The sequence below is a fragment of the Pleurodeles waltl genome, chromosome 7 (assembly GCF_031143425.1).
Source record: "Pleurodeles waltl isolate 20211129_DDA chromosome 7, aPleWal1.hap1.20221129, whole genome shotgun sequence".
Taxonomy (NCBI): Eukaryota; Metazoa; Chordata; class Amphibia; order Caudata; family Salamandridae; genus Pleurodeles; species Pleurodeles waltl.
In genome coordinates, this window is record NC_090446.1 from 629242507 (window position 1) to 629267862 (window position 25356).

Consider the following 25356-nt stretch of genomic DNA (forward strand, 5'->3'; position numbering starts at 1 on the left):
CTTGGAGAGCACTTTAGAAGGAAGGCAGAGTCCTTCCAGCACAGTCAGGAGCAGCTGGCAGCTGGACAACAAACAGGAAAGCAGTCCTTCAAAAGAGCAGTCCAGATGAGTTCTTTAGGTATCCATGTAGTCCCTCTGACATAGTCCAGTTGCAGATCCAGAAGTGTCTGATTTGGTGTGGTCACAAACCCATTATATATACCAAAAAGTGCCTTTGAAGCAGAGGAAACTTCAAAGAGTGGTTTTAAGTGCACAAGTTCCCCTTTCAATGCAGCCCTGTCTGCCAGGAACCCTGTGGGGGGACATCAGTCTTTTTTGTGAGGGCAGGCCACTGGCCTATAAAGTGTGAGAGAGAGCCCCTCCAACCTTCCTGCCCAGGGAAACCCATTTATATGCAGATAAATGCAGATGCAGAGGAGTGGCCTGCATTTATGGCTGGGTGGAATGCACAAGGGGAGCTGTCAACCAACACAAGCCAGACATGGACCGGAGACAGGCTTTAAGGCAGGTTAGTACAGAGAAATGCTTACTTTCTAAAAGTGGCATTTCTAAAACAGTGATGTAAAATCCAACTTCACCAGTAAGTAGGATCTCTCATTACCATCCCCACGATACCAAATATGACAAGGCTGCTCCTCTTAGATCAGAAATTACCACTTAAAAGCATATAAGGGAATTCTGGCGCTTGAGAGGAGCAGGCTTAACAGTAGTGAAAAACGACTTTGGGAGTTTTTCACTACCAGGACATGTAAAACGTATAAGTACATGTCTTGCGTTTTACTTAAGTAGCACCCTGCCCTATGGGTTGCCTAGGGCCTACCTTAGGGGCGACACATGTGTAAGAAAATGAGAATTTAAGGCTTGGCAAGTAAATTTAAATGCCAAGTCGAAGTGGCAGTGAAACTGCACACACAGGCCTAGCAATGGCAGACCAGAGTCATGGTTAAGGGGCTACTTATGTGGGTGGCACAATCAGTGCCACAGGCCCACTAGTAGCATTTTATTTACAGGCCCTGGCCATATGTAGAGCCTATTGAGTGTGAGCCAATGTTACCATGTTTTATAAAGAGTGCATATGTACTGGTTGGCAGTGGTAAAGTGCCCAGAGTCCTAAAGCCAACAACAACCAGGCCAGAAAAATAGGAGGCGGAAGGCAAATAGTTTGGGCTGACCCTTCAGAGAGGGCCATTTTCCAACGATTACAATTTGAAAATGACACTCTTCGAAAGTTTGAATTTTTCTTCCCTTATCTCCCTTTTGTCTGTAGCCTGTGTTGGATCACATGACTGGGTGTAATTGGAAGTTAGACTTTGTGAATTCCTCTCAGACAGTCACTCAATAAAGGGATTAGGTGTGCCTTAATTGGCCATCTGCTGGTAGAATGAGGGAACAGAGCTAAGCACAGCCCCATTTGCAACTCAATGAGAATCACACAAAAGACCTACCACTTTGACACTGTGTGAGAAAGTAGCCTCTTTCTAGCCTTGTTACCCCCACTTTTGGCCTGTTTGTGAGTATATGTCAGGGTGTTTTCACTGTCTCACTGGGATCCTGTTAGCCAGGGCCCAGTGCTCATAGTGAAGACCCTATGTTGTCAGTATGTTTGTTATGTGTCACTGGGACCCTGCTAGCCAGGACCCCAGTGCTCATAAGTTTGTGGCCTATATGTATGTGTTCCCTGTGTGATGCCTAACTGTCTCACTGAGGCTCTGCTAACCAGAACCTCAGTGGTTATGCTCTCTCTGCTTTCCAAATTGTCACTAACAGGCTAGTGACCAATTTCACCAATTCACATTGGCATACTGGAACACCCTTATAATTCCCTACTATATGGTACAGAGGTACCCAGGGTATTGGGGTTCCAGGAGATCCCTATGGGCTGCAGCATTTCTTGTGCCACCCGTAGGGAGCTCCGACAATTCTTACACAGGCCTGCCAGTGCAGCCTGAGTGAAATAACGTCCACGTTATTTCACAGCCATTTACCACTGCACTTAAGTAACTTATAATTCACCTATATGTCTAACCTTCACCTGGTGAAGGTTGGGTGCTAAGTTACTTAGTGTGTGGGCACCCTGGCACTAGCCAAGGAGCACTTACATCGTTCAGGGTAAATTCCCCGGACTTTGTGAGTGCGGGGACACTATTTCAAGCGTGCACTATACATAGGTCACTACCTATGCATAGCGTCACAATGGTAACTCCGAACATGGCCATGTAACATGTCTAAGATCATGGAATTGTCTCCCCAATGCCAGAATGAGACAATTCCATGATCCCCCGAGTCTCTAGCACAGACCCGGGTACTGCCAAACTGCCTTTCCCAGGGTTTCACTGCAGCTGCTGCTGCTGCCAACCCCTCAGACAGGTTTCTGCCCTCCTGGGGTCCAGCCAGGCCTGGCCCAGGAAGGCAGAACAAAGGACTTCCTCAGAGAGAGGGTGTTACACCCTCTCCCTTTGGAAAAAGGTGTCAGGGCTGGGGAGGAGTAGCCTCCCCCAGCCTCTGGAAATGCTTTGATGGACACAGATGGTGCCCATCTCTGCATAAGCCAGTCTACACTGGTTCAGGGATCCCCCAGCCCTGCTCTGGCGCGAAACTGGACAAAGGAAAGGGGAGTGACCACTCCCCTGACCTGCACCTCCCCTGGGAGGTGCCCAGAGCTCCTCCAGTGTGCTCCAGACCTCTGCCATCTTGGAAACAGAGGTGTTGCTGGCACACTGGACTGCTCTGAGTGGCCAGTGCCATCAGATGACGTCAGAGACTCCTTCTGATAGGCTCTTACCTGTATTACTAGCCTATCCTCCTTCCTAGGTAGCCAAACCTCCTTTTCTGGCTATTTAGGGTCTCTGCTTTGGGGAATTCTTCAGATACTGAATGCAAGAGCTCACCAGAGTTCCTCTGCACTTCTCTCTTCACCTTCTGCCAAAGGATCGACCGCTGACTGCTCAGGACACCTGCAAAACCGCAACAAAGTAGCAAAGATGGCTACTGCAACCTTGTATCACTTCTCCTGCCGCCTTCTCGACTGTTTCCTGGTGGTGCATGCTCTGGGGGTAGTCTGCCTCCTTCTTGCACCAGGAGCTCTGAAGAAATCTCCCGTGGGTCGACGGAATCTTCCCCCTGCAACCGCAGGCAAGAAAAGACTGCATCACCGGTCCTCTGGGTCCCCTCTCAGCACAACGAGCGTGGTCCCTGGAACTGAGCAACTCTGTCCAAGTGACTCCCACAGTCCAGTGACGCTTCAGTCCAAGTTTGCTGGAGGTAAGTCCTTGCCCCCCTACGCTAGACTGCATTGCTGGGTACCGCGTGCTTTGCAGCTGCTCCGGCTCCTGTGCACTCTTCCAGGATTTCCTTCGTGCACAGCCAAGCCTGGGTCCCCGACACTCTAACCTGCAGTGCACAACCTTCTGAGTTGTCCTCCGGCGTTGTGGGACTCCCTTTTGTGTCTTCGGGTGGACTCCGGTTCAGTCCTCTTCCAAGTGCCTGTTCTAGTACTTCTGCGGGAGCTGTCTGCTTCTGTGAGGGCTCCCTGACTGGCTGGAGGTCCCCTCTGTCTCCTCACCCAAGTGGCTACATCCTGGTCCCTCCTGGGCCACAGCAGCATCCAAAAACCCTAACTGCGGCCCTTGCAGCTAGCAAGGCTTTTTTGTGGTCTTTCGGAGTGGGAACACCTCTGCAAGCTTCTTCACGATGTGGGACATCCATCCTCCAAAGGGGAAGTTTCTAGCCCTCTTCGTTCTTGCAGAATCCAAAGCTTCTTCCATCCGGTGGCAGCTTCTTTGCACCCTCAGCTGGCATTTCCTGGGCATCTGCCCATTCTCAACATTGTCACGACTCTTGGACTTGGTCCCCTTGTTTCACAGGTACTCAGGTCCCGAAATCCACTGTTTTTGCTTTGCTGGTGTTGGTCTTCCTTGCAGAAACCCCCTATCACGACTTCTGTGCTCTCTGGGGGTTATATGTGCACTTTACACCTACTTTTCAGGGTCTTGGGGTGGGCTATTTTTCTAACCCTCACTGTTTTCATACAGTCCCAGCGACCCTCTACAAGCTCACATAGGTTTTGGGTCCATTTCTGGTTCGCATTCCACTTTTGGAGTATATGGTTTGTGTTGCCCCTATACCTATGGGCCCCTATTGCAATCTACTGTAAGTTTACATTGCTTGCATTACTTCCTTTTGCTATTACTGCATATTTTTGGTATTGTGTACATATATCTTGTGTATATTTGCCATCCTCATACTGAGGGTACTCACTGAGATACTTTTGGCATATTGTCATAAAAATAAAGTACCTTTATTTTTAGTATATCTGTGTATTGTGTTTTCTTATGATATTGTGCATATGACACCAGTGGTATAGTAGGAGCTTTGCATGTCTCCTAGTTCAGCCTAAGCTGCTCTGCTATAGCTACCTTCTATCAGCCTAAGCTGCTAGAAACACCTCTTCTACACTAATAAGGGATAACTGGACCTGGTACAGAGTGTAAGTACCTCTTGGTACCCACTACAAGCCAGGCCAGCCTCCTACACACTGTCACTGCAGCCACCTTTGAGCCAGGGGTGGGAGAGTCAGGAAATTAACTGCTCTACAAAGCCACTGTCTAGAGGTTTCTCCCACCTTCCAAAGGAGGGCCCCAGGGTATAAAAAAGTGAACCTCGGACACCAACTCTTCAGTACACTTCTGGACCTGTGGAGACTCTGTCAGGAACAAGAGCTGCCGTGCTGTTGAAATGACTGCCACTCTGCAGGACCACTGACCTGTTGCTGCCTTGCTGAATTGCTGCCTTTTTGCCCAGCTACCCTCTTGCCTGGAAGAAGACATATTGGACCTGCAACTTCAACTTGAACCTAGGGCTATCAGAGTGACCCCAAGGATTAGTCTGCTGGCCTCCTGACCTGAGTCTCAGGAGCATAAAAAGCTCTCCAACATCCTGCACCAGCACCTGGACCAAGCTAAACTGAGTTCCTGAATCCTAAGTGGTGACCCTCAGGGCCCGGGTCCTTAGTGTGACCTCAGAGAGCCGTATTAAAGTTTTTGGGCTCTTAGCAACTGTAAACTGGCCTGTTCGCACCAGGACCTCATCCTCCTTGCCGCTATTCAATGTGAAGCTCCGGCAGTCGTCTCTTCATGCTACCACATTGACTGCTTGTGGGGACAACCAACAGGAAGCTCCAGTGCCACCCATCTGCGATGCCTGGCCTACTCTTTGTGATACTCTGACAGCCTCTTGCAATGCCTTCCCTGCTTCTCACAACCCCCTCCGCTATGAATGGTACTCTTGCCACTGATTTGAGAAGGTAAAGTTTCAGCGGGACTAATCTTGTAACTAGCTGATCTGCACTCCATCACAATTGGCCTGAATTTGTGACTCTGAGCCAGTATATTTTGACTAGATATGCATAGTTTGTGCTTTCTGAAGCTATTTTCACACTAATCTTTATCAATTTCTAGCTCTGGTTCTACTGAGTGAATTTCCATTTGTTATTTTGGTGTCAAAAAAATTATTAAATTGATTCTATTTTTCTAAATTGGTGCGGGATTTTTACTGTACTGTGTTTCACTTTTTGTGTGCTGCATAATTACTTTACACGTTCGTTCTAAGTTAAGCCTGACTGCTTTTTGTGCCAAGTTATCAAGAGTTAAGCACAGGTTAATGTAATGACTTTTTGTAGTTTCACACTACAATCAATTGTGGCTGTTGCTGACCAGGGCTCACACCCCAGTCAACTAACAACCCAGTGTCTCACAAGCTGTCTGGAGAATGGCCTCAAATAATACTTGGAAGAGAACCACCCCAAACTACTTCTGAAGTTTGATACAGTGGCTCCACATCTTGGTCAGGAAAATGCATTTGAAAGTAGAACCTAGACCACTGGACTTTGTTCTACTTCCAAATTATTCATGACCAAGAAAATTAGTGCTCTACAGAATACTCAAAAGGCAGCTGTGAGATCATGACTGGTGTTTGCCTAATACCAAGTCTCCACAAAAGTGAGGGGAACAGCTTGAAATCTGCTCTTTCTTCTGGAGGACCTGGGGATCTGACAGCCTCAAAACCTGGCTATCTATTGAGTGAGTGAAGGGATGGGCCTGGTCTTTCTGTAGGAGAGACTGCCCAGATGGACTAGTCCTGCATGTTCCAGGCCTGACAAACCCCAATAGGAAGTAGACTACATGAGAAAACGACGCCAGGACCGACCCATGCTGTAGGGGCGCTCCCAGTCTACCTCTGTGGTTCCTGGCAAGAACTGTGGAAATCTATGTACATTAACATATTGGCCACAGGTAGCCAGCATCCGCCTTGCTTTGTGTATCGGCCCAGGTCAGGGCTGCATCTACCTTGAAGTGTGTATTGGCTGGGTTCCACCCTTTTACTGGTCACTTCTAGGGAGCCATTTTTATCTTTTACGATAAACACTCCATGAGCCTGTGTGTGTGTTTTCAGTTCTCTCCTTCTCTCCCACATGGGTTCCCCCAAATGCCCACCCATACGCCCTATTTTTTCTTGTGTACTTCTGCTCCACCCCTCATGCTCTGCATTGTTCTCACCATTCTGTGCTTCTACCCAGTCCCAGTGTTGCTCTCACTTTCATCTGCTTCTCAATCTCTTGTGTGTTTCTCCCTAGCCTTTGGTATCCCACGCGCTTTGTGTTGTTCCCTGCAAGTGTGCTTCTGCCCCAACCCCCTATGTTGTTCTTTCCATCATGCAATACTTTTCCACTCCTTCCCATCATTCACTCCCTCATTCGCTCTTCCATGCTCCTTACTCCTGCAGTCCTTTTAAAAAAAATAATTGCACCTTTGTGCTACAAAATCGTTTTATTTACTGATCAAAATGCCACCAACCATCTTGGATCACTAAATAAAAAATTAAAGCACATGGAGCTTGCATCATTCCACTGGCATGCACATGCATTTTGAAAATATACATGTACATATGTCATCAGAAATGCTTGCTCAAATAGCGATCACCACTCTGTTCTTCCTTTCACATCTCAACAATTGCTATTCTCCCTTTTGCACAATCCCTTTCATTGCCCCTCATATTTTGCTCTCATTACCTCAACCCCAACTCTTGGCCAGTGTATTGTTTGTTCCCCTTCTTTTCTACTCACCTTTATCCTCATTGCCTCTCACCTCTTCTTTCGCTCTTCATTTTTTCTTTTTCTTTTTCTCCTCTCTGCAGTTTTCTTATTTTGCCCCCTTTTTTCCCCTCTCCTTATCCTCATTCTCTCCCCATCACCATCTCCCTTTTCTCATTTTCTCATCTTCTTTTGCCTCTGCCTTCCCATCGCTTCCCTATCTATAGCACCCCATTGCTTTACCTTTTGACTTTCACTTATGCACACCTCAAATTCGCTTGCGCTTCTGTCCCTAATAGAGATATTGCCTCATTAGCTTTTCCCTCTCTCACTCCTCTATTCCCATTTTGCCTTATTTTTCTCTTTCTCTCCTCAATACCGCTCCATGCCCTCTTCTTCTTTCCCCCTTCTGTGCCCCTCTTCCCTGTTACCTTCCTGCTCCATGCTCTGCTTTCCTCCACCTCCCTGTCTTTCTCTTCTACCATCTCCTACTTCAGTTTATGTAAAAGCTCTGACCTTTTCTTCAGTGCTCTTTTCCTAACCTATTCCATTGACTCCTTCTCTTCTGTCTTCTATCTCTTCCTTCTCTCCTTCTGTTCCCTTCAGCTATTCTCTCCTGCCTCACCTTCCCTCTCTCCTTACACACTCTCTACTGCTTTTCCTTTCTGCCCCTCTCTTGTTTCTCCTCTTCCTTCTGTTTCCTTATTTTCTCCCCAGCTTCTCTCTTTTGCCTCCTCTTTCCACCTTCTATCACCCACACATTCTCTTTCTATGCCTCTCTCTTTGTTATCTCTCTTCTTTCTTTTTCTCTTTATACATCTTCACATTGTTTTCTTGTTTTAACTCTTCCTTTACTCTCATTATGAATTATTTTCTTCTCCTCTCTCTCATCTTTTTTCTCAGATTTCCTCTTTTTCTCCTTTGTCATCCTTCACTTTCTCTTCTACCTCTTTCTTATTTCCATTTCACTTTTTCTCATCTTTGTTTTCCTTGATCCTCTCCCTCTTTGGTACCTGTTTCTAATCTACCTTTTCTTTATTCTCCTATCTTCTTTCCCACCTTTCTGTCCCTCCATTTCTCTTTTTGTCTTCTCTTCACCTCCTCTCAATCTTAATTGCTCCTCTTTATTCTATCTTCCTTTCTCATCAGCCTTCCCTTTCCTCCCATTGTCATTTTAACTAACTTTTTTTCTTATTGCTTTTCTTCAATGTTTTCCTCTCTGCTCTTCATCCTTTTGTTTCTCTTTCCTCACTTTTCTCTTTCATTCTCTGCTCTCTTCCATGCATTTGCCTTTCTCTTCCTCCCATATTCTCTTTCCTCATTTTTCTTCTCTGACTTTCTACTTTTTCCTCACCTACTCTACCCTTTATCGCCTGTTATTTCTTCAATCATTTCTTCTAACTCCCCATTCTTCCCATTTCTCCTACCCAAGTGCCTTCTCCTTCCTGCTCCAATTCCCCTAACTGCTCCTCTCCTGAACTCTCCCTCTTCTTCACTATACACCCCCATCTCCATACTGTTCTTTTTTGTACCTTTTGGCAATTTCCTAATTGTTATTATATTCTTCTCAAAACTCCTGCTCTATTTTACCTTTCTTGCTCTCCTCTTCACTGTCTCTTTTACTTGTCCTTTCACAACTACTTTCTGCACTCACCTCAAACCCATCAGTGATACCTTCTTCTGGCCTAAGAACAAACTTCAACCTCCGTCTTGTTGCTCTACCAAAGATTACCTCTCTTCAATGACACAGTCATTGACATAGACATTGGAGCAGGAATATTGTCACACACGGACAATCACAATTACCTCACCTCTCACATCAGTATTTATAAATTACTCTTCTACTCCTCATCCTCATCTTGCAGTTTATTGTGACTTTGTGAACCACTCACCAAAACATTATGACAGAACATTCAGGTAAATATAATGAGGTTCACACTCACTATCTTTCACCCCAATCACAAAAAGCCACTCACCATTCATAAACACGTACTCCAGCCACTCCAACTTAATTCCATTCCAATAACTATAGGTGATAAAAGCATTTTGTTGCCTCTCCATCTCACCCCTTGTCCATTAACTCTAACACATATTACCTACACCTCATTGAACTAAAGGAAGAACCAGCCTCAAACACAACCTATCTCCCCTTCAAGTTCAGTTGCCCTCATGTAATATTCTTCAACAAAAGACACCTAGATGATAACCTTGCCCAACCTCACCCTGACAAAACAACCCCCCCAAAACATCATGCACACACTGCCTTATCTTCTATGTACACATGGAACAAGAATGACTCCCTCCTGCTAACCCACCATCTCTTCCATCTCAGCCAAACAATCCACCTTGTCCCAAGTCACTCGTACTATCCCTTATGAGAATCCCCTATCGAAACTTGATACATCACAATATTCTCACCAAGACCCCCATCCCTGACATGAGATCTCACAAGATGCAAAAAATCTGACTTCTTGAAGAATGCAGTGCAATCATACATGCTATGTCTGACACATACAAACCAGTACAACACAACTGAACAAAAGAAACAGGAGGAGATATCACAACTGCACACAAAAAGCATACCTCCTAAAACAGTGTATTGATCCCCACATCAGACTGCAAATCTCTCCTCTTATGGTACTTGTAGGAGGCTGGCCTGGCTTGTAGTGGGTACCAAGGGGTACTTACACTCTGTACCAGGTCCAGTTATCCCTTATTAGTGTAGAAGAGGTGTTTCTAGAAGCTTAGGCTGATAGAAGGTAGCTATAGCAGAGCAGCTTAGGCTTAACTAGGAGACCAGCAAAGCTCCTACTATACCACTGGTGTCATATGCACAATATCATAAGAAAACACAGATATACTAAAAATAAAGGTACTTTATTTTTATGACAATATGCCAAAAGTATCTCAGTGAGTACCCTCAGTATGAGGATGCCAAATATACACAAGATATATGTACACAATACCAAAAATATGCAGCAATAGCAAAAGGAAGTAATGCAAGCAATGTAAAGTTACAGTAGATTGCAATAGGAGCACATAGGTATAGGGGCAACACAAACCATATACTCCAAAAGTGGAATGCGAACCACGAATGGACCCCAAATCTATGTGAGCTTGTAGAGGGTCGCTGGGACTGTAAGAAAACAGTGAGGGTTAAAAAAATAGCCCACCCCAAGACCCTGAAAAGAAGGTGTAAAGTGCACCTATAACCCCCAGAGAGCACAGAAGTCGTGATAGGGGGTTTCTTCAAGGAAAACCAACACCAGCAAAGCAACCAAAGTGGATTTCCGGACCTGAGTACATTTGGAACAAGGGGACCAAGTCCAAGAGTCACGACAATGTTGAGAGAGGGCAGATGCCCAGGAAATGCCAGCTGAGGGTGCAAAGGAGCTGCCATTGGATGGTAGAAGCTGTGGATTCTGCAAGAACGAAGAGGGCTAGAAACTTCCCCTTTGGAGGATGGATGTCCCACGTCGTGAAGAAGCTTGCAGAGGTTGTCCCACGCAGAAAGAGAGCAAAACAAGCCTTTGCTAGCTGCAAGGGTCGTGGTTAGGATTTTTGGGTGCTGCTGTGGCCCAGGAGGGACCAGGATGTCGCCACTTGGATGAGGAGACAGAGGGGGCGCCCAGCAAGTCAGGGAGCCCTCACAGAAGCAGGCAGCACCCGCAGGAGTACCGGAACAGGCACTTGGAAGAGGAGTGAACCGGAGTCCACCCAAACACACAAAAGGGAGTCCCACGATGCCGGAGGACAACTCAGAAGGTTGTGCACTGCAGGTTAGAATGTCGGGGACCCATGCTTGGCTGTGCACGAAGGAAATCCTGGAAGAGTGCACAGGAGCCGGAGCAGCTGCAAATCACGCGGTGCCCAGCAATGCAGTCTAGCGTGGGGAGGCAAGGACTTACCTCCACCAAACTTGGACTGAAGAGTCACTGGACTGTGGGAGTCACTTGGACAGAGTTGCTCAGTTCCAGGGACCACGCTCGTTGTGCTGAGAGGGGACCCAGAGGACCGGTGATGCAGTCTTTTGTTGCCTGCGGTTGCAGAGGGAAGAGTCCTTCATCCCACAGGAGATTTCTTCAGAGCTCCTGGTGCAGAAAGGAGGCAGGCTACCCCCAGAGCATGCACCACCAGGAAACAGTCGAGAAGGCTGCAGGGTCAGCAATACAAGGTTGCAGTTGTCAACTTTGCTACTTTGTTGCAGTTTTGCAGGCATCCTGAGTAGTCAGCGGTCGATCCTTTGGCAGAAGGTGAAGAGAGAGATGCAGAGGAACTCTGGTGAGCTCTTGCATTCGGTATCTGAAGAATTCCCTAAAGCAGAGACCCTAAATAGCCAGAAAAGGAGGTTTGGATACCTAGGAAGAAGGATAGGCTAGCAACACAGGTAAGAGCCTATCAGAAGGAGTCTCTGACATCACCTGATGGCACTGGCCACTCAGAGCAGTCCAGTGTGCCAGCAACACCTCTGTTTCCAAGATGGCAGAGGTCTGGAGCACACTGGAGGAGCTCTGGGCACCTCCCCTCGGAGGTGCAGGTCATGGGAGTGGTCACTTCCCTTTCCTTTGTACAGTTTTGCACCAGAGCAGGGCTGGGGGATCCCTGAACCGGTGTAGACTGGCTTATGCAGAGATGGGTACCATCTGTGCCCATCAAAGCATTTCCAGAGGCTGGGGGAGGCTACTCTTCCCCAGCCCTGACACTTTTTTCAAAAGGAAGAGGGTGTAACACCCTCTCTCTGAGGAAGTCCTTTGTTCTGCCTTCCTGGGCCAGGCCTGGCTGGACCCCAGGAGGGCAGAAACCTGTCTGAGGGGTTGGCAGCAGCTGCAGCTGCAGTAAAACCCTGGGAAAGGCAGTTTGGCAGTACCCGGGCCTGTGCTAGAGACTCGGGGGATCATGGAATTGTCTCCCCAATGCCAGAATTGCATTGGGGTGACAATTCCATGATCTTAGACATGTTACATGGCCATGTTCGGAGTTACCATTGTGATGCTATACATAGGTAATGACCTATGTATAGTGCACGCGTGAAATGGTGTCCCCGCACTCACAAAGTCCGGGGAATTTGCCCTGAACTATGTGGGGGCAGCTTGGCTAGTGCCAGGGTGCCCACACACTAAGTAACTTAGCACCCAACCTTCACCAGGTGAAGGTTAGACATATAGGTGACTTATAAGTTACATAAGTGCAGTGGTAAATGGCTGTGAAATAACGTGGACGTTATTTCACTCAGGCTGCAGTAGCAGGCCTGTGTAAGAATTGTCAGAGCTCCCTATGGGTGGCAAAAGAAATGCTGCAGCCCATAGGGATCTCCTGGAACCCCAATACCCTGGGTACCTTAGTACCATATACTAGGGAATTATAAGGGTGTTATAGTATGCCAATGTGAATTGGTGAAATCGGTCACTAGCAGAACAAAGGACTTCCTCTGAGAGAGGGTGTTACACCCTCTCCCTTTGGAAAATGGTGTGAAGGCAGGGGAGGAGTAGCCTCCCCCAGCCTCTGGAAATGCTTTCATGGGCACAGATGGTGCCCATTTCTGCATAAGCCAGTCTACACCGGTTCAGGGACCCCTTAGCCCTGTTCTGGCGCGAAACTGGACAAAGGAAAGGGGAGTGACCACTCCCCTGACCTGCACCTCCCCTGGGAGGTGTCCAGAGCTCCTCCAGTGTGCTCCAGACCTCTGCCATCTTGGAAACAGAGGTGCTGCTGGCACACTGGACTGCTCTGAGTGGCCAGTGCCACCAGGTGACGTCAGAGACTCCTTCTGATAGGCTCCTTCAGGTGTTGCTAGCCTATCCTCTCTCCTAAGTAGCCAAACCCTCTTTTCTGGCTATTTAGCGTCTCTGCTTTGGGGATTTCCTTAGATAACGAATGCAAGAGCTCATCAGAGTTCCTCTGCATCTCTCTCTTCACCTTCTGCCAAGGAATCGACTGCTGACCGCGCTGGAAGCCTGCAAAACTGCAACAAAGTAGCAAAGACGACTACTGCAACTCTGTAACGCTGATCCTGCCGCCTTCTCGACTGTTTTCCTGGTGGTGGTGCATGCTGTGGGGGTAGACTGCCTCCTCTCTGCACTAGAAGCTCCGAAGAAATCTCCTGTGGTCGACGGAATCGTCCCCCTGCAACCGCAGGCACCAAAGAACTGCATCACCAGTCCCCTGGGTCTCCTCTCAGCACGACGAGCGAGGTCCTTTGAATCCAGCAACTCTGTCCAAGTGACTCCCACAGTCCAGTGACTCTTCAGTCCAAGTTTGGTGGAGGTAAGTCGTTGCCTCCCCACGCCAGACTGCATTGCTGGGAACCGCGACTTTAGCAGCTACTCCGACCTCCGTGCACTTCCGGCGGAAATCCTTTGTGCACAGTCCAACCTGGGTCCACGGCACTCTAACCTGCATTGCACGACTTCCTAAGTTGTCCTCCGTTGACGTGGGACTCCTTTGTGCGACTTCGGGTGAGCACTGTTTCACGTATCCTCGTAGTGCCTGTTTCTGGCGCTTCTGCAGGCGCTGCCTGCTGCTGAGAGGGCTCCTTGTCTTGCTCGACACCCCCTCTGTCCCCAGACGCAGTTGGCGACATCCTGGTCCCTCCTGGGCCACAGCAGCATCCAAAAACCTTTAACGCACGATTTGCAGCTAGTAAGGCTTGTTGGCAGTCTTTTGGCATGAAAAAACTTCTGCACGACTCTCCACGGCGTGGGGGACCCATCCTCCAAATAAGAAGTCTCTAGCCCTTGTTGTTCCTGCAGAATCCTCAGCTTCTACTGTCCAGTAGCAGCTTCTTTTCACCCACAGCTGGCATTTCCTGGGCATCTGCCCATCTCCGACTTGCTTGTGACTTTTGGACTTGGTCCCCTTGTTCCACAGGTACCCTCGACTGGAAATCCATCGTTGTTGCATTGCTGGTTTGTGCCTTTCCTGCAGAATTCCCCTATCACGACTTCTATGTCCTTTGGGGACCTTTAGTGCACTTTGCACTCACTTTTCAGGGTCTTGGGGTGGGCTATTTTTTTAACCCTTACTATTTTCTAATAGTCCCAGCAACCCTCTACAAGGTCACATAGGTTTGGGGTCCATTCGTGGTTCGCATTCCACTTTTGGAGTATATGGTTTGTGTTGCCCCTATCCCTATGTGTCCCCATTGCATCCTATTGTAACTATACATGGTTTGCACTGTTTTCTAATACTATTACTGCATATTTTGGTATTGTGTACATATATCTTGTGTATATTTGCTATCCTCATACTGAGGGTACACTCTGAGATACTTTGGCATATTGTCATAAAAATAAAGTACCTTTATTTTTAGTATATCTGTGTATTGTGTTTTCTTATGATATCGTGCAAGTGATACTAGTGGTACTGTAGGAGCTTCACTCGTCTCCTAGTTCAGCCTAAGCTGCTCTGCTAAGCTACCATTATCTATCAGCCTATCCTGCTAGACACCCTATACACTAATAAGGGATAACTGGGCCTGGTGCAAGGTGCAAGTACCCCTTGGTACTCACTACAAGCCAGTGAGACAGTTAGTCATAACACAGGTAACACAGTCAGGCACACTTATGAGCACTGGGGCCCTGTCTAAGGTGCTACTACAACCAAATACTGTGACAGAGCCTGTTTCTTAAATTAGCAATTACAGTGGTCACTTTGTGTGAGATAGCCCAAAGACAGGTTCCTGAACACTCCAACTAGAGGCTACATGTAGATATTGAAGAAAGTTGGAAGGAGGGTCAACAGGTAGGTCTAGGAGTTTAAAAGATAAGGATGTATTATATCAGTTTCAATAACTTTACCTACAGAAAGGTGCCATTCACATTTTAGCAGTTTAATTGACACACAGCACTTCTTTATAACTGTCTCACAGCAGGGTATAACCCACCTTAAAAAAGATGGGTCAAAGAATGATCAAATGTTTAAAAAACTCCACTCTGCTAGTTTCTCTTTATCTTTAAGAGTAGCCCATCCTTTTCTATTTTCTTTACTAGTATCCTATTGTATACCATATCTTGGATGTTTGCTTTGTGATATTGTGTATTTTTTAACTAGGACAATACTGAATTTTTCACCATGACGGCGGTGATGAACTAGTATTTTCTTTTCTTGTTGGTTGACTGAGATGGTTGACTGGCTGTGATAAACTTATATTTTACTCTAGGAAATTGGGTTATTGGTTGACTGGGGTGAGCCCAGATCAAGCAGCAGCCACAGTCCTGCATGGTGCACCACAAAAGGTTATGAAATTACCCTCTGCTTAACCCTGGGAATCTTGACACAAAAAGCAGCCAGGCTTAACTTTGAGGCAATGTTTAAAGTATTTACTCAGCACACAAACAGGAATAAAATGAAAACACAAGGTAAGAAAAGTTACAGACCAATTTAGAAAAATAGAGTAAATTTGAATAAAGTATTTACCACCAAAATGACAAAAATGTAATCAGTAGAAGTGAAGTTATGAATTTTCAAACGTTTAAGTGAAATTTAGCACCTAAAAGATCAAAACACCACCTGTGAGCATTTAGTTACATGAGACCTAATCAAAGTCAAAATTTAAGGCAGACCACGATGGAGCATTGTTCGGATTCAAGAAGTGGATTGGGCCTAGTCAGAGCTTACCTTCAGCCTTAGAAAAAGTCTTGAAAAAAACTGTCTGAGATGGTAAAGGTCAGCTGGGCAAGGCTGCAGGAGGTGTCCAAGAAAGGTGCGTCGTCATTGGATGGCCTTGGGTCGAAGCAGTAGTAAAGATTTCCATGGTTTGACTTAGTCACTGAAATTGAAGTAAACAAACTCCATTGGGGCTAAGCAAGGGGCTGTAGCCGCAGATAGTTCCACGAGGTCAGATACCCCTTTGGTGAAGGACCTTTGAAACAGATTTGATGCAGCGGGGAAGGACGTAAAAGAAGAAGCCACAGAGTTAATCCGACCAGTAATGCACCTCAGGCGAATAGGTGAGCAGGTTGATCTCACTCCCCTTCTGGTTTTCAGAGCATTTTTTTGGCTAAATTTTGTCCTCAGTTTTGGAAATTGGCCTTCTGGGCAAACTTTGTACCGCAACCAAGGGTCCAGGACTAGTGAGACACCTCTTGGGGGTTCAGGACTAAATCAGGCTGGGTCCAGGTGCAAATTCAAGATGATAAGGGGTTTTACTTCCTGTGGCTTTGAACAGGAGGCCTACAAACCAGTTCTTGGAGTCACTTTCGATAGTCCTGGTTGTAGGTGAAGATGCAGGGTTTAACAGCAGTACTTGCCTCTGAGGGTTTAAAGCAGGCTCCATGTAACAAAGCAGTCCTTCTAGGTACATCAGCAGTCATCAGCAGCCTGACAGAGTGCACAGCAGGTCACAGCAGCAGGCAGTCCTCTGTTAGTCCTATTGCAGGTTCAGTAGTGAACTGGAGTAGATCTGAATGTCCTATTTTTATACTTTGGTGTCCTTCCTCTGGCAGTTGAGCGAAACTTCTAAGAAAGAGCCTTTGAAGTCCATGGAATTTTCAGACTTCCCTGCCTGGCTCCAAGCAGGCTGCAGTGGACACACAGGCTTGTTAGGCCCTTTGTGTGAAGGCAGAGAACTGGCTATTCAGGTGTAAGGTGGGCTGTGCTTAGCTCTGCCCCCCCCCGTCCTGCCAGCAGATGTCCCAATGAGGGACATCCCTCCAATGTCTGACTGTCTGGGAAGATTTCAGAAAGTCTACCTGCCAGCTACACCCAGTCAGGTGACCTTAGACAGGCTGCAGACACAAACGGCAAAGGGCAGGAAAATGTCAACTTTCTAAAAGTGGCATTTTTAAAATTGTAATTAAAAATCCAACTTTACCATAAAAGTGCATTTATCATTACAATTTTATAAGTACCAAATCTGACATATATACCTCCTTTCAATCAGGAATTACAGCTTATTAAATTTAATAAGGAATCCCCAAGATTGCCATATGGAAGAGATAGGCCTCACAGTAGTGAAAAACAAATTTGGGAGTTTTTCATTATCAGGACATGTAAAACTAAAAAGTCAATGTCCAATTTTTTAGATACATTACACCCTGCCCTCTGGGCTGTCGAGGTCTTACCCTAGGGGTAATTTATATATATATTTTAAAAGCAAAGTTTGAGCCTGGCAAAGAGTTTATTTTGCCAGTTCGACATAACAGTTTTAAACTGCACATACAGCCTCTGCAATGACAGGCCTGCAACATATTTAATGGGCTACTTAAGTGGGTACCACAAACAGTGCTGCAGGCCGTCTAGTAGCATTTAATTCACAGGCCCTGAACACGGGTAGTACCACTTTATTATGATGGACAAATAAGTATATTAAATATGCCAATTTGAAAATAAGCCAATTCTACCATGTTTTAAGGAGAGAGCACAAGCGTTTTAGCACTTGTTAGCTGTGGTAAAGTGCACAGAATTCTAAAGGCAACAAAAACAATTTTAGCAAAAAGCAGAGGGTAATATGCTAAAAGTTTGGGGGGTGACTCTTCAGAGAGGACAAAGTCCAACAGTCACTACAATGTTCTTGCATGTTAATTTTCAGTCATTTCTTGGTATTAAGTCCTCATTTTTAAGTTGCCCCAACCAGACAGTGCGGCTGTCTAGTTGAGCAAGGCATATTGTGAACTTACCTAGAACATAGATGGGCATGCAGCTCACCCATTGCTTTGCATTGGGTGGCTCTACCTGCTTACTTTTCGGAGGCTTGCCTTGTCCATTCTATGGCTTTCACTTCCCTGGGTCATTGTCAATTTACTTGTGCCCTTCTACTGCTCACTTCCAGGTAACTACCTTTGCCTTGAACATTCCATGACAGTGCATGTGTTTTCCAGCTGCCTCCCTAGTGTGCTTATTGTCCTCCTACTTGCTTCATTGTACCCTTTCTCTCTTATGTGCTCCCCCCTCAACCCCTCTGTGATGTGCTCACCATTATGTGGTTCTCCCCACATTGTTTTCTTCTCCACTCAACCGTTTACTTTTCTTTGCCGCTTCACTCATCGCTTCTGTGTTGCTTTCCCCAACTTTACCCAGTATATCTTCTCCTATTCTTTTCAAAAGAAAAAATGCTTTCACATTATTTGTTTTTTTAGTGCTACAACTTAGATCAGAAATAAAAAAAACAAAAAACAGTTTTATTTCATAGGCACACATGCATGTTGTGTCTGCCTATAAAGTAACCTGAGCTGCAGCATCACAGGCTTTTTTTAAATTATGTCTTAGCCATGCTGCACATACTTAGGGGTTGCTCTACAGCACTGCTGAAACTATTGTCAAAGCCAATAGGTCCTGAAAAAAGAACCTACTGGCTTTGCCAAAGCTTGTTTAAATATTATCTACATGCCAATTATTTATTGTACAATGCCACATGTCTCCATTCAGTTGGAGGTAACAAGCAGGTATTTAAAAATTAACACAAAGCTGAAATGGTTCTTACACAAAAGAAGTTGCCATTTATTTTTGTTCTTTCTTGTAACTATTTATTTTAAATTGTCTTGTAGAAAGATGTGACATGTCTTGCTCCACTTCTTAAAGTGGTAACTACTACTTTGGTAAGTGCATTTTGTCCTATCTATGATGTAGTCCTTCGTCTCTGTTTAATCTAAGATCCTAGTCTGTTTTCATACATGTGGAATGTTTATTTATAAAAAAGTGTAGTTTGTGTATGACCTGTTTGTCGTGCCAAAGGCCACTGCCAGAAAAGAGAGCTGATGAGTTCTATAATACCATCATATCACATCAGTGCATAATCTACTTTATCCACAGCCTCCGCATCTTCACAGATTGAAGGGAATCATTGCAAGTGTAGTTACTGTGGCACTGGCCTTCTCAGTTACCCATTTCTCACTTAGCTACCCATAGACAGGCAATAGTTCTGCATAGTAAAGTCAATCCATTGTGCTGGAGAATATGACAATTATTTTGACTAACCTGCAAAGCAAATCATCATTGCACATGCACATTCCTGGTGATGTATAATTCGTCCCTATTTTAAAAGTCTCCATGCTGTCTCTAGGACGTAAGAGAAGTTGTAAAGGGTAGAAAACTGACACACTACCTTTAAAGATTTCCACCCATTTCCATCATGTTTCCACAGACTTGTTGGATGCCATGGAAGCATGAGTCTTTGCCACCCTCAGCTTTATCTCCTTGTCAGAAGCAAGCTTTATGGGAGTATAGAGTAGGTACCTCAATTGAATGATTAGCTAATATTCATGCAGGGCAGAGCTCTTAGTTACAAATGAATCCGGCCTTTGGGTATAGAAAAGAATATAATTTTAATCAGCAAGAAAAGTAACAAATAAGCATTTCATATCTCCCCCACTCTCCAGTAAAATAACTCTTTCCCTTTTGTTTTGAAATTAGCCCAATTACATTTGAGAGTATGCCTGTTTTGCCCCTGCAAAGCCAAAGCGCCCCTAGCTCATCTCTATGATTTCAAATTCTTTTGGTTGTTGTTCCCTTGACCTCTTGATTCCTCATCCATTGAACTGGTGCTGCAACCTCTGCTCCCTGTATTTGTTTCTTAACAAAATCAATGTCTTAGTTTGAGGATAAACTTTAAAAAATCAAAACTTTAACTTTTTCCTTTCACAATTCACACTCAGAAAAACCCTCCTCAGATGGTGCTCTATGAGCCCAGCTAAGGGCTCTCTTCTTTTGATTTTTCACATACTGAACCATTACCTCCATTTATTTAATTACGATGATCTATGTCTCACTGAAGGGAAAAGGAAATTCCTCTTTTCCAAGTACATAACTTTAAAACATGATTGCACCAACCAATTTGTTGTCACTGATCCAAACAACCTTTGTTCATCTCCTTTCTTGCCATAGTGATAACCAAAGTCCTCTCAGTCCCTCTATATACCTATCTCAGTAATAGCTGTGTCGAGATCATTTGTACACCTATCCACCAGGTACTTTATCGTGAAAATCTCACGTTTAATCTCATAAGTCACTTTTACTCCTGTCTACTGTCTATTTTTTTTACTCAAGTGTACAGCTAACAAAAAATACTATATTTGTTTCTTCTCCATTGTATTTCCCCATCTTCAAAGAACTAGGTTGTCTCTGTATCGTAATTAATTTTGTCTGCACGTTCCTATGACCAGCTAACAATCATGTCAAGATAAGCCTTAATTCCCTTTTGCAAATACCTTCCAATAAAGTTATCAGTTGGAACCCAATGGGTTTCATTTTGTACAGGCCAGGTAGATATTTTACTAACACCTTGTAGTCTTTCTTCTTTCTGCCATTTCCTCTGTCTGTTCATTCAGCTGCTTTTTTCTTATGAACTATGTAGGCACTTTAATACTAACTGCACCTTCTAGTTTTCTTATTCCTTTTTCCTCCTTTCTTAATCTTTGTACTCTTTATTACTAAAACTTGAAAAGGATTGTTGAGCAGGATCATGGCTGTATGAGTGTCAATGGACAGAGGCCATTGTGCAAAAAACTTACACAACAGAATTCAAAGACGTACCGTATAGTTTTATTCACAAGTAAGAATCATTACAGAAGGCACAAAGTAGTTAGACAGATTCAAATTAGCATCAATAAGCCAATTGCGAGATGTAATAGCATAAAAGAATTAGCTAGTGTTAAAACGTAGTTCAGCAAAGAACTTGCATAAATTGTAATTAGTTCGTAAGTCTAGGCAGAGTGAAAATATAAATTATACAAATCAGAAAGATGACCGAAATAAAGTATGTCTTAAAGGAATCAGCCAAAGATCTAAGTATAAATCAGCAAACAATCCAACATGAAGACTGCCAGTACAGAAAGCAAGAACAGTTTAAGTATAAAGTCAAATAACCGTCCGGCATAGAGACTGCACAGTTGAAAGGCAAATAAAAGTCTGGCACAAATCCTACAAAGGGATCATTTTATAGGTTTCGGATAGTGAAAATCCACACACTTGACAGAGCATAATGTGAGTGTCATAGGGCTAACTCCAAGATACATAACCTGAACCAATCAAACTTGTAAAAGTTATCTTGCATAAGATAAGATACTTTAGAAACCACCTGCATTATTAATAGGTATTGAACACCCTTTTCCCTGCAAATAAGGTAACATTGCCATTGAACGTGACATTGAACATTTGAAGTAAACAAAGAATAAGCCATTTAGAAATTAATGAAGCACAGTTGGCACCTGGGCAGCAGCAAGCCTTGAAAATGATACTTACAGGGCACATCTGAACACAGCTTCTTCCTCAAGAAGTGAATTAGTATTTTTTTATGTACAACTTCTATGGCACTATGAAAATGAAATTATTTTATGTTATTTTCTGAAAGAAGAAAAACACCAGTTAGAAACAAGAACATAAAAGCTCATTCACAGAAAATAAGAGCAATACGTTTTCATCAGCAGCTTTAGCAGCTTTAAAGTGGATGTCAGTGTAAGCAGGGTAAAGCCAGTGATGTCAATTTGTGGCCTAGCTATGATAACCCTAAACATAGCTAAATAAACATTACTTTGAGTAAATTGAAAGTCCCAAATTGTATATCACACATTCTTGCACCTTATTTTCCCCCATTCAACTCACCACTGGCCTCCCTTCAAACTTTTCTGCACTCCAACCTATGATCTTCTTTTTCCCCAACCACATACCACAATTCCTGTCCCCCTGAGCTAGATATGAATTTGTTTTGTAATATCTATCTCTACTCTGCTCTCATGCATAGTTTGTGCCATATACACCAGTAGAAGTTCTCCTACCTCCATGCATGATTGATTCCATAATCCCTTATCAACTGGGGCTATAGAGAAATTACCTTGTAAATGGGGAGGGGGACATTCTTCTCCCCTCCCACTTCCCCATGACTACTCTGCACTGGTGACTGCTATACGAGCCCTGTACCCTCTTGGACCTACTGAATTTCGCAGTGCAGACCTTGTGCATGTGAAGAGCAGCAAACACAGATCTCGATTCACTGAGTTGTGTGCAGATGTTCATAACTATTAAGCTAATTAGCCACTTTTTGCTTGAGATCAGTATTCTGACATTTGACCAGACATTTTAGCAGCATTGTTTGGATAAGAGGCCATCTGGTACAAACATCAGGTGAATGGACAGATGAGAGCCCGAGGGTCATTTTACAGCTCACTAGCTTTCTCTCCACCATCCCAAATGTCGTTTACAGTTTTGCCTTTTTCTTGAAAATACCTGATCTGTGAATGGCTTCCTTTCCTCTCCTTTCATGTTTTGCTACCTCTTACTTAATCTTAAAGGTTCTGGTGAATAATAATAATAATGGCAAAGCCAAGGAACACTTTAGATATTTTCAGCATTACTGCTGATCGTGTAAATGATTTACCTCTTGTAGATATTCAGGAAATCTGGTATCAGTTACAGTAATACTGAAAGCTGCTGTATTATGTAAAGATATTACATATTTTGTTATAGTTCAGTTGTTCTCTTTTTCTGCTGAAATAAAAGACTGAGCGGGCTATTCACAAAGGTAGTTACAATTGTGAGGAAGGTACATGTTTAATTTTACTCTTACATTTTTGAGTAACTTTACTACTTTAATTATTCATAAAATCTGAGTGTAAAACAGTGGTGGTGGTTGCAGAGGGCACCCTGGAGGGCTTCCCCACTATCTCAAACACACATTAATGGAGAAGTTGCTTCTCACAGAAAAAGCGGCAAAAATGTAGACGGATAAATGGACAGAGCTGTCATTTTGAGTACTTTCATTTCTGTTGCCTTTCTGCTGACAGTATTACGATTGCATGTCAGCAGCAAGGGGAAAGGAGTATCAACAGAGTACTGTGGATTGTCGATGTCTGAAAGGAGCTTTACCTTAGAGCTTCCGTCAAACATTCACAAGCCATAGACATACTGTGCATATCAAAATCAGTGAAGCATGTCTGAAGATAGAAGCCCGCTCTGGAGGTGACGCTTTTCAGCCCAGTTACCTAGCACCATATCAACGGACAGGCTGTATTGGTGTGACGCAAGATCAGCCCCATTCCTATCCTGACTGCTGATTGGGCTTTTAACAGACCCATTTTCAGATGAATTGCTGCACAGTGCTCGCCAGACTCCTGCAGCGAATATCTGTGGAGTGCATGTTCAGCAGTAAAGGTAAACAGAATGTGTCATTTGTTGAGAGTTTGTAAACAGGCCCTATCAAGGCTCAGCTCATTTTATGAGTGAGGTTCCTAGAGGGCCTCTAGGTGAGCCAGAGCCAGGCTTCTGGCCCAAGATTTCAGGGGCTCGCCCACCTTTATTTTATATAGGGTTTCATATAAGTGACAAGGCCAAGAAGCACTCCTTGAGCATGTTTTGTTGTGATATTTCAGTTTGAGTTTATGGCTGGTGAATGAGAACCTGAAGCACGTAAGATGTGATTTACATTTAGAAAATTGTAGACATTTGAAATAATTGTGTTCAACTGCCTATAATATTCATTACACGTAAGCACATTTTTAGGAAAATTGTGCTGAAAAATCCACTGCATAGCCCTCAAATGCTCAAAGATGTCTCCGGGAGGGTGAGCTTCAACTGCACTGGAAAGGGTAAGGATGCCTGACACTTCAGAGTTACAACAACATATTTTTATTGTCCCTTCAGAAGTCATGGGTTTTAGCCGATTTATGTGAAAATGATGCTGTAAATGTAACAATTAGTTCAGATTTTTAAGAACCGCAGCGTAGGAAAGTACCATCTTGCCTGGCATGTTACCCCCATAATTCACTGAATATATGTTGTTTTAGTTGTATGTGTCACTGGGACCCTGCCAGCCAGGGCCCCAGTGCTCATAAGTGTGCCCTGTATGTGTTACCTGTGTTATGACTAACTGTCTCACTGAGGCTCTGCTAACCAGAACCTCAGTGGTTATGCTCTCTCATTTCTTTCCAAATTGTCACTAACAGGCTAGTGACCAATGTCACCAATTTACATTGGCATAATGGAACACCCTTATAATTCCCTAGTATATGGTACTGAGGTACCCAGGGTATTGGGGTTCCAGGAGATCCCTATGGGCTGCAGCATTTCTTTTGCCACCCATAGGGAGCTCTGACAATTCTTACACAGGCCTGCCATTGCAGCCTGAGTGAAATAACGTCCACGTTATTTCACAGCCATTTACCACTGCACTTAAGTAACTTATAAGTCACCTATATGTCTAACCTTTACCTGGTAAAGGTTGGGTGCTAAGTTACTTTGTGTGTGGGCACCCTGGCACTAGTTAAGGTGCCCCCACATTGTTCAGGGCAAATTCCCCGGACTTTGTGAGTGCGGGGACACCATTACACGCGTGCACTATACATATGTCACGACATATGTATAGCGTCGCAATGGTAACTCCGAACATGGCCATGTAACATGTCTAAGATCATGGAATTGTCACCCCAATGCCATTCTGGCATTGGGGAGACAATTCCATGATCCCCCGAATCTCTAGCACAGACCCGGGTACTGCCAAACTACCTTTCCCGGGGATTCACTGCAGCTGCTGCTGCTGCCAACCCCTCAGACAGGTTTCTGCCCTCCTGGGGTCCAGCCAGGCTTGGCCCAGGAAGGCAGAACAAAGGACTTCCTCAGAGAGAGGGTGTTACACCCTCTCCCTTTGGAAAAAGGTGTCAGGGCTGGGGATGAGTAGCCTCCCCCAGCCTCTGGAAATGCTTTGATGGGCAAAAAGGGTGCCCATCTCTGCATAAGCCAGTCTGCACCGGTTCAGGGATCCCCCAGCCCTGCTCTGGCGCAAAACTGGACAAAGGAAAGGGGAGTGACCACTCCCCTGACCTGCACCTCCCCTGGGAGGTGCCCAGAGCTCCTCCAGTGTGCTCCAGACCTCTGCCATCTTGGAAACAAATGCAAGAGCTCATCAGAGTTCCTCTGCATCTCTGTCTTCACCTTCTGCCAAGGAATCGACAGCTGACTGCTCTGGAAGCCTGCAAAACTGCAACAAAGTAGCAAAGACGACTACTGCGACCTTGTAACGCTGATCCGGCCGCCTTCTCGACTGTTTTCCTGGTGGTGCATGCTGTGGGGGTAGTCTGCCTCCTCTATGCACTAGAAGCTCCGAAGAAATCTCCTGTGGGTCGATGGAATCTTTCCCCTGCAACCGCAGGCACCAAAAGACTGCATCACCAGTCCTCTGGGTCTCCTCCCAGCATGACGAGCGAGGTCCCTTGAACTCAGCAACTCTGTCCAAGTGACTCCCACAGTCCAGTGACTCTTCAGTCCAAGTTTGGTGGAGGTAAGTCCTTGCCTCCCCACGCTAGACTGCATTGCTGGGTAACGCGTGATTTGCAGCTGCTCCGGCT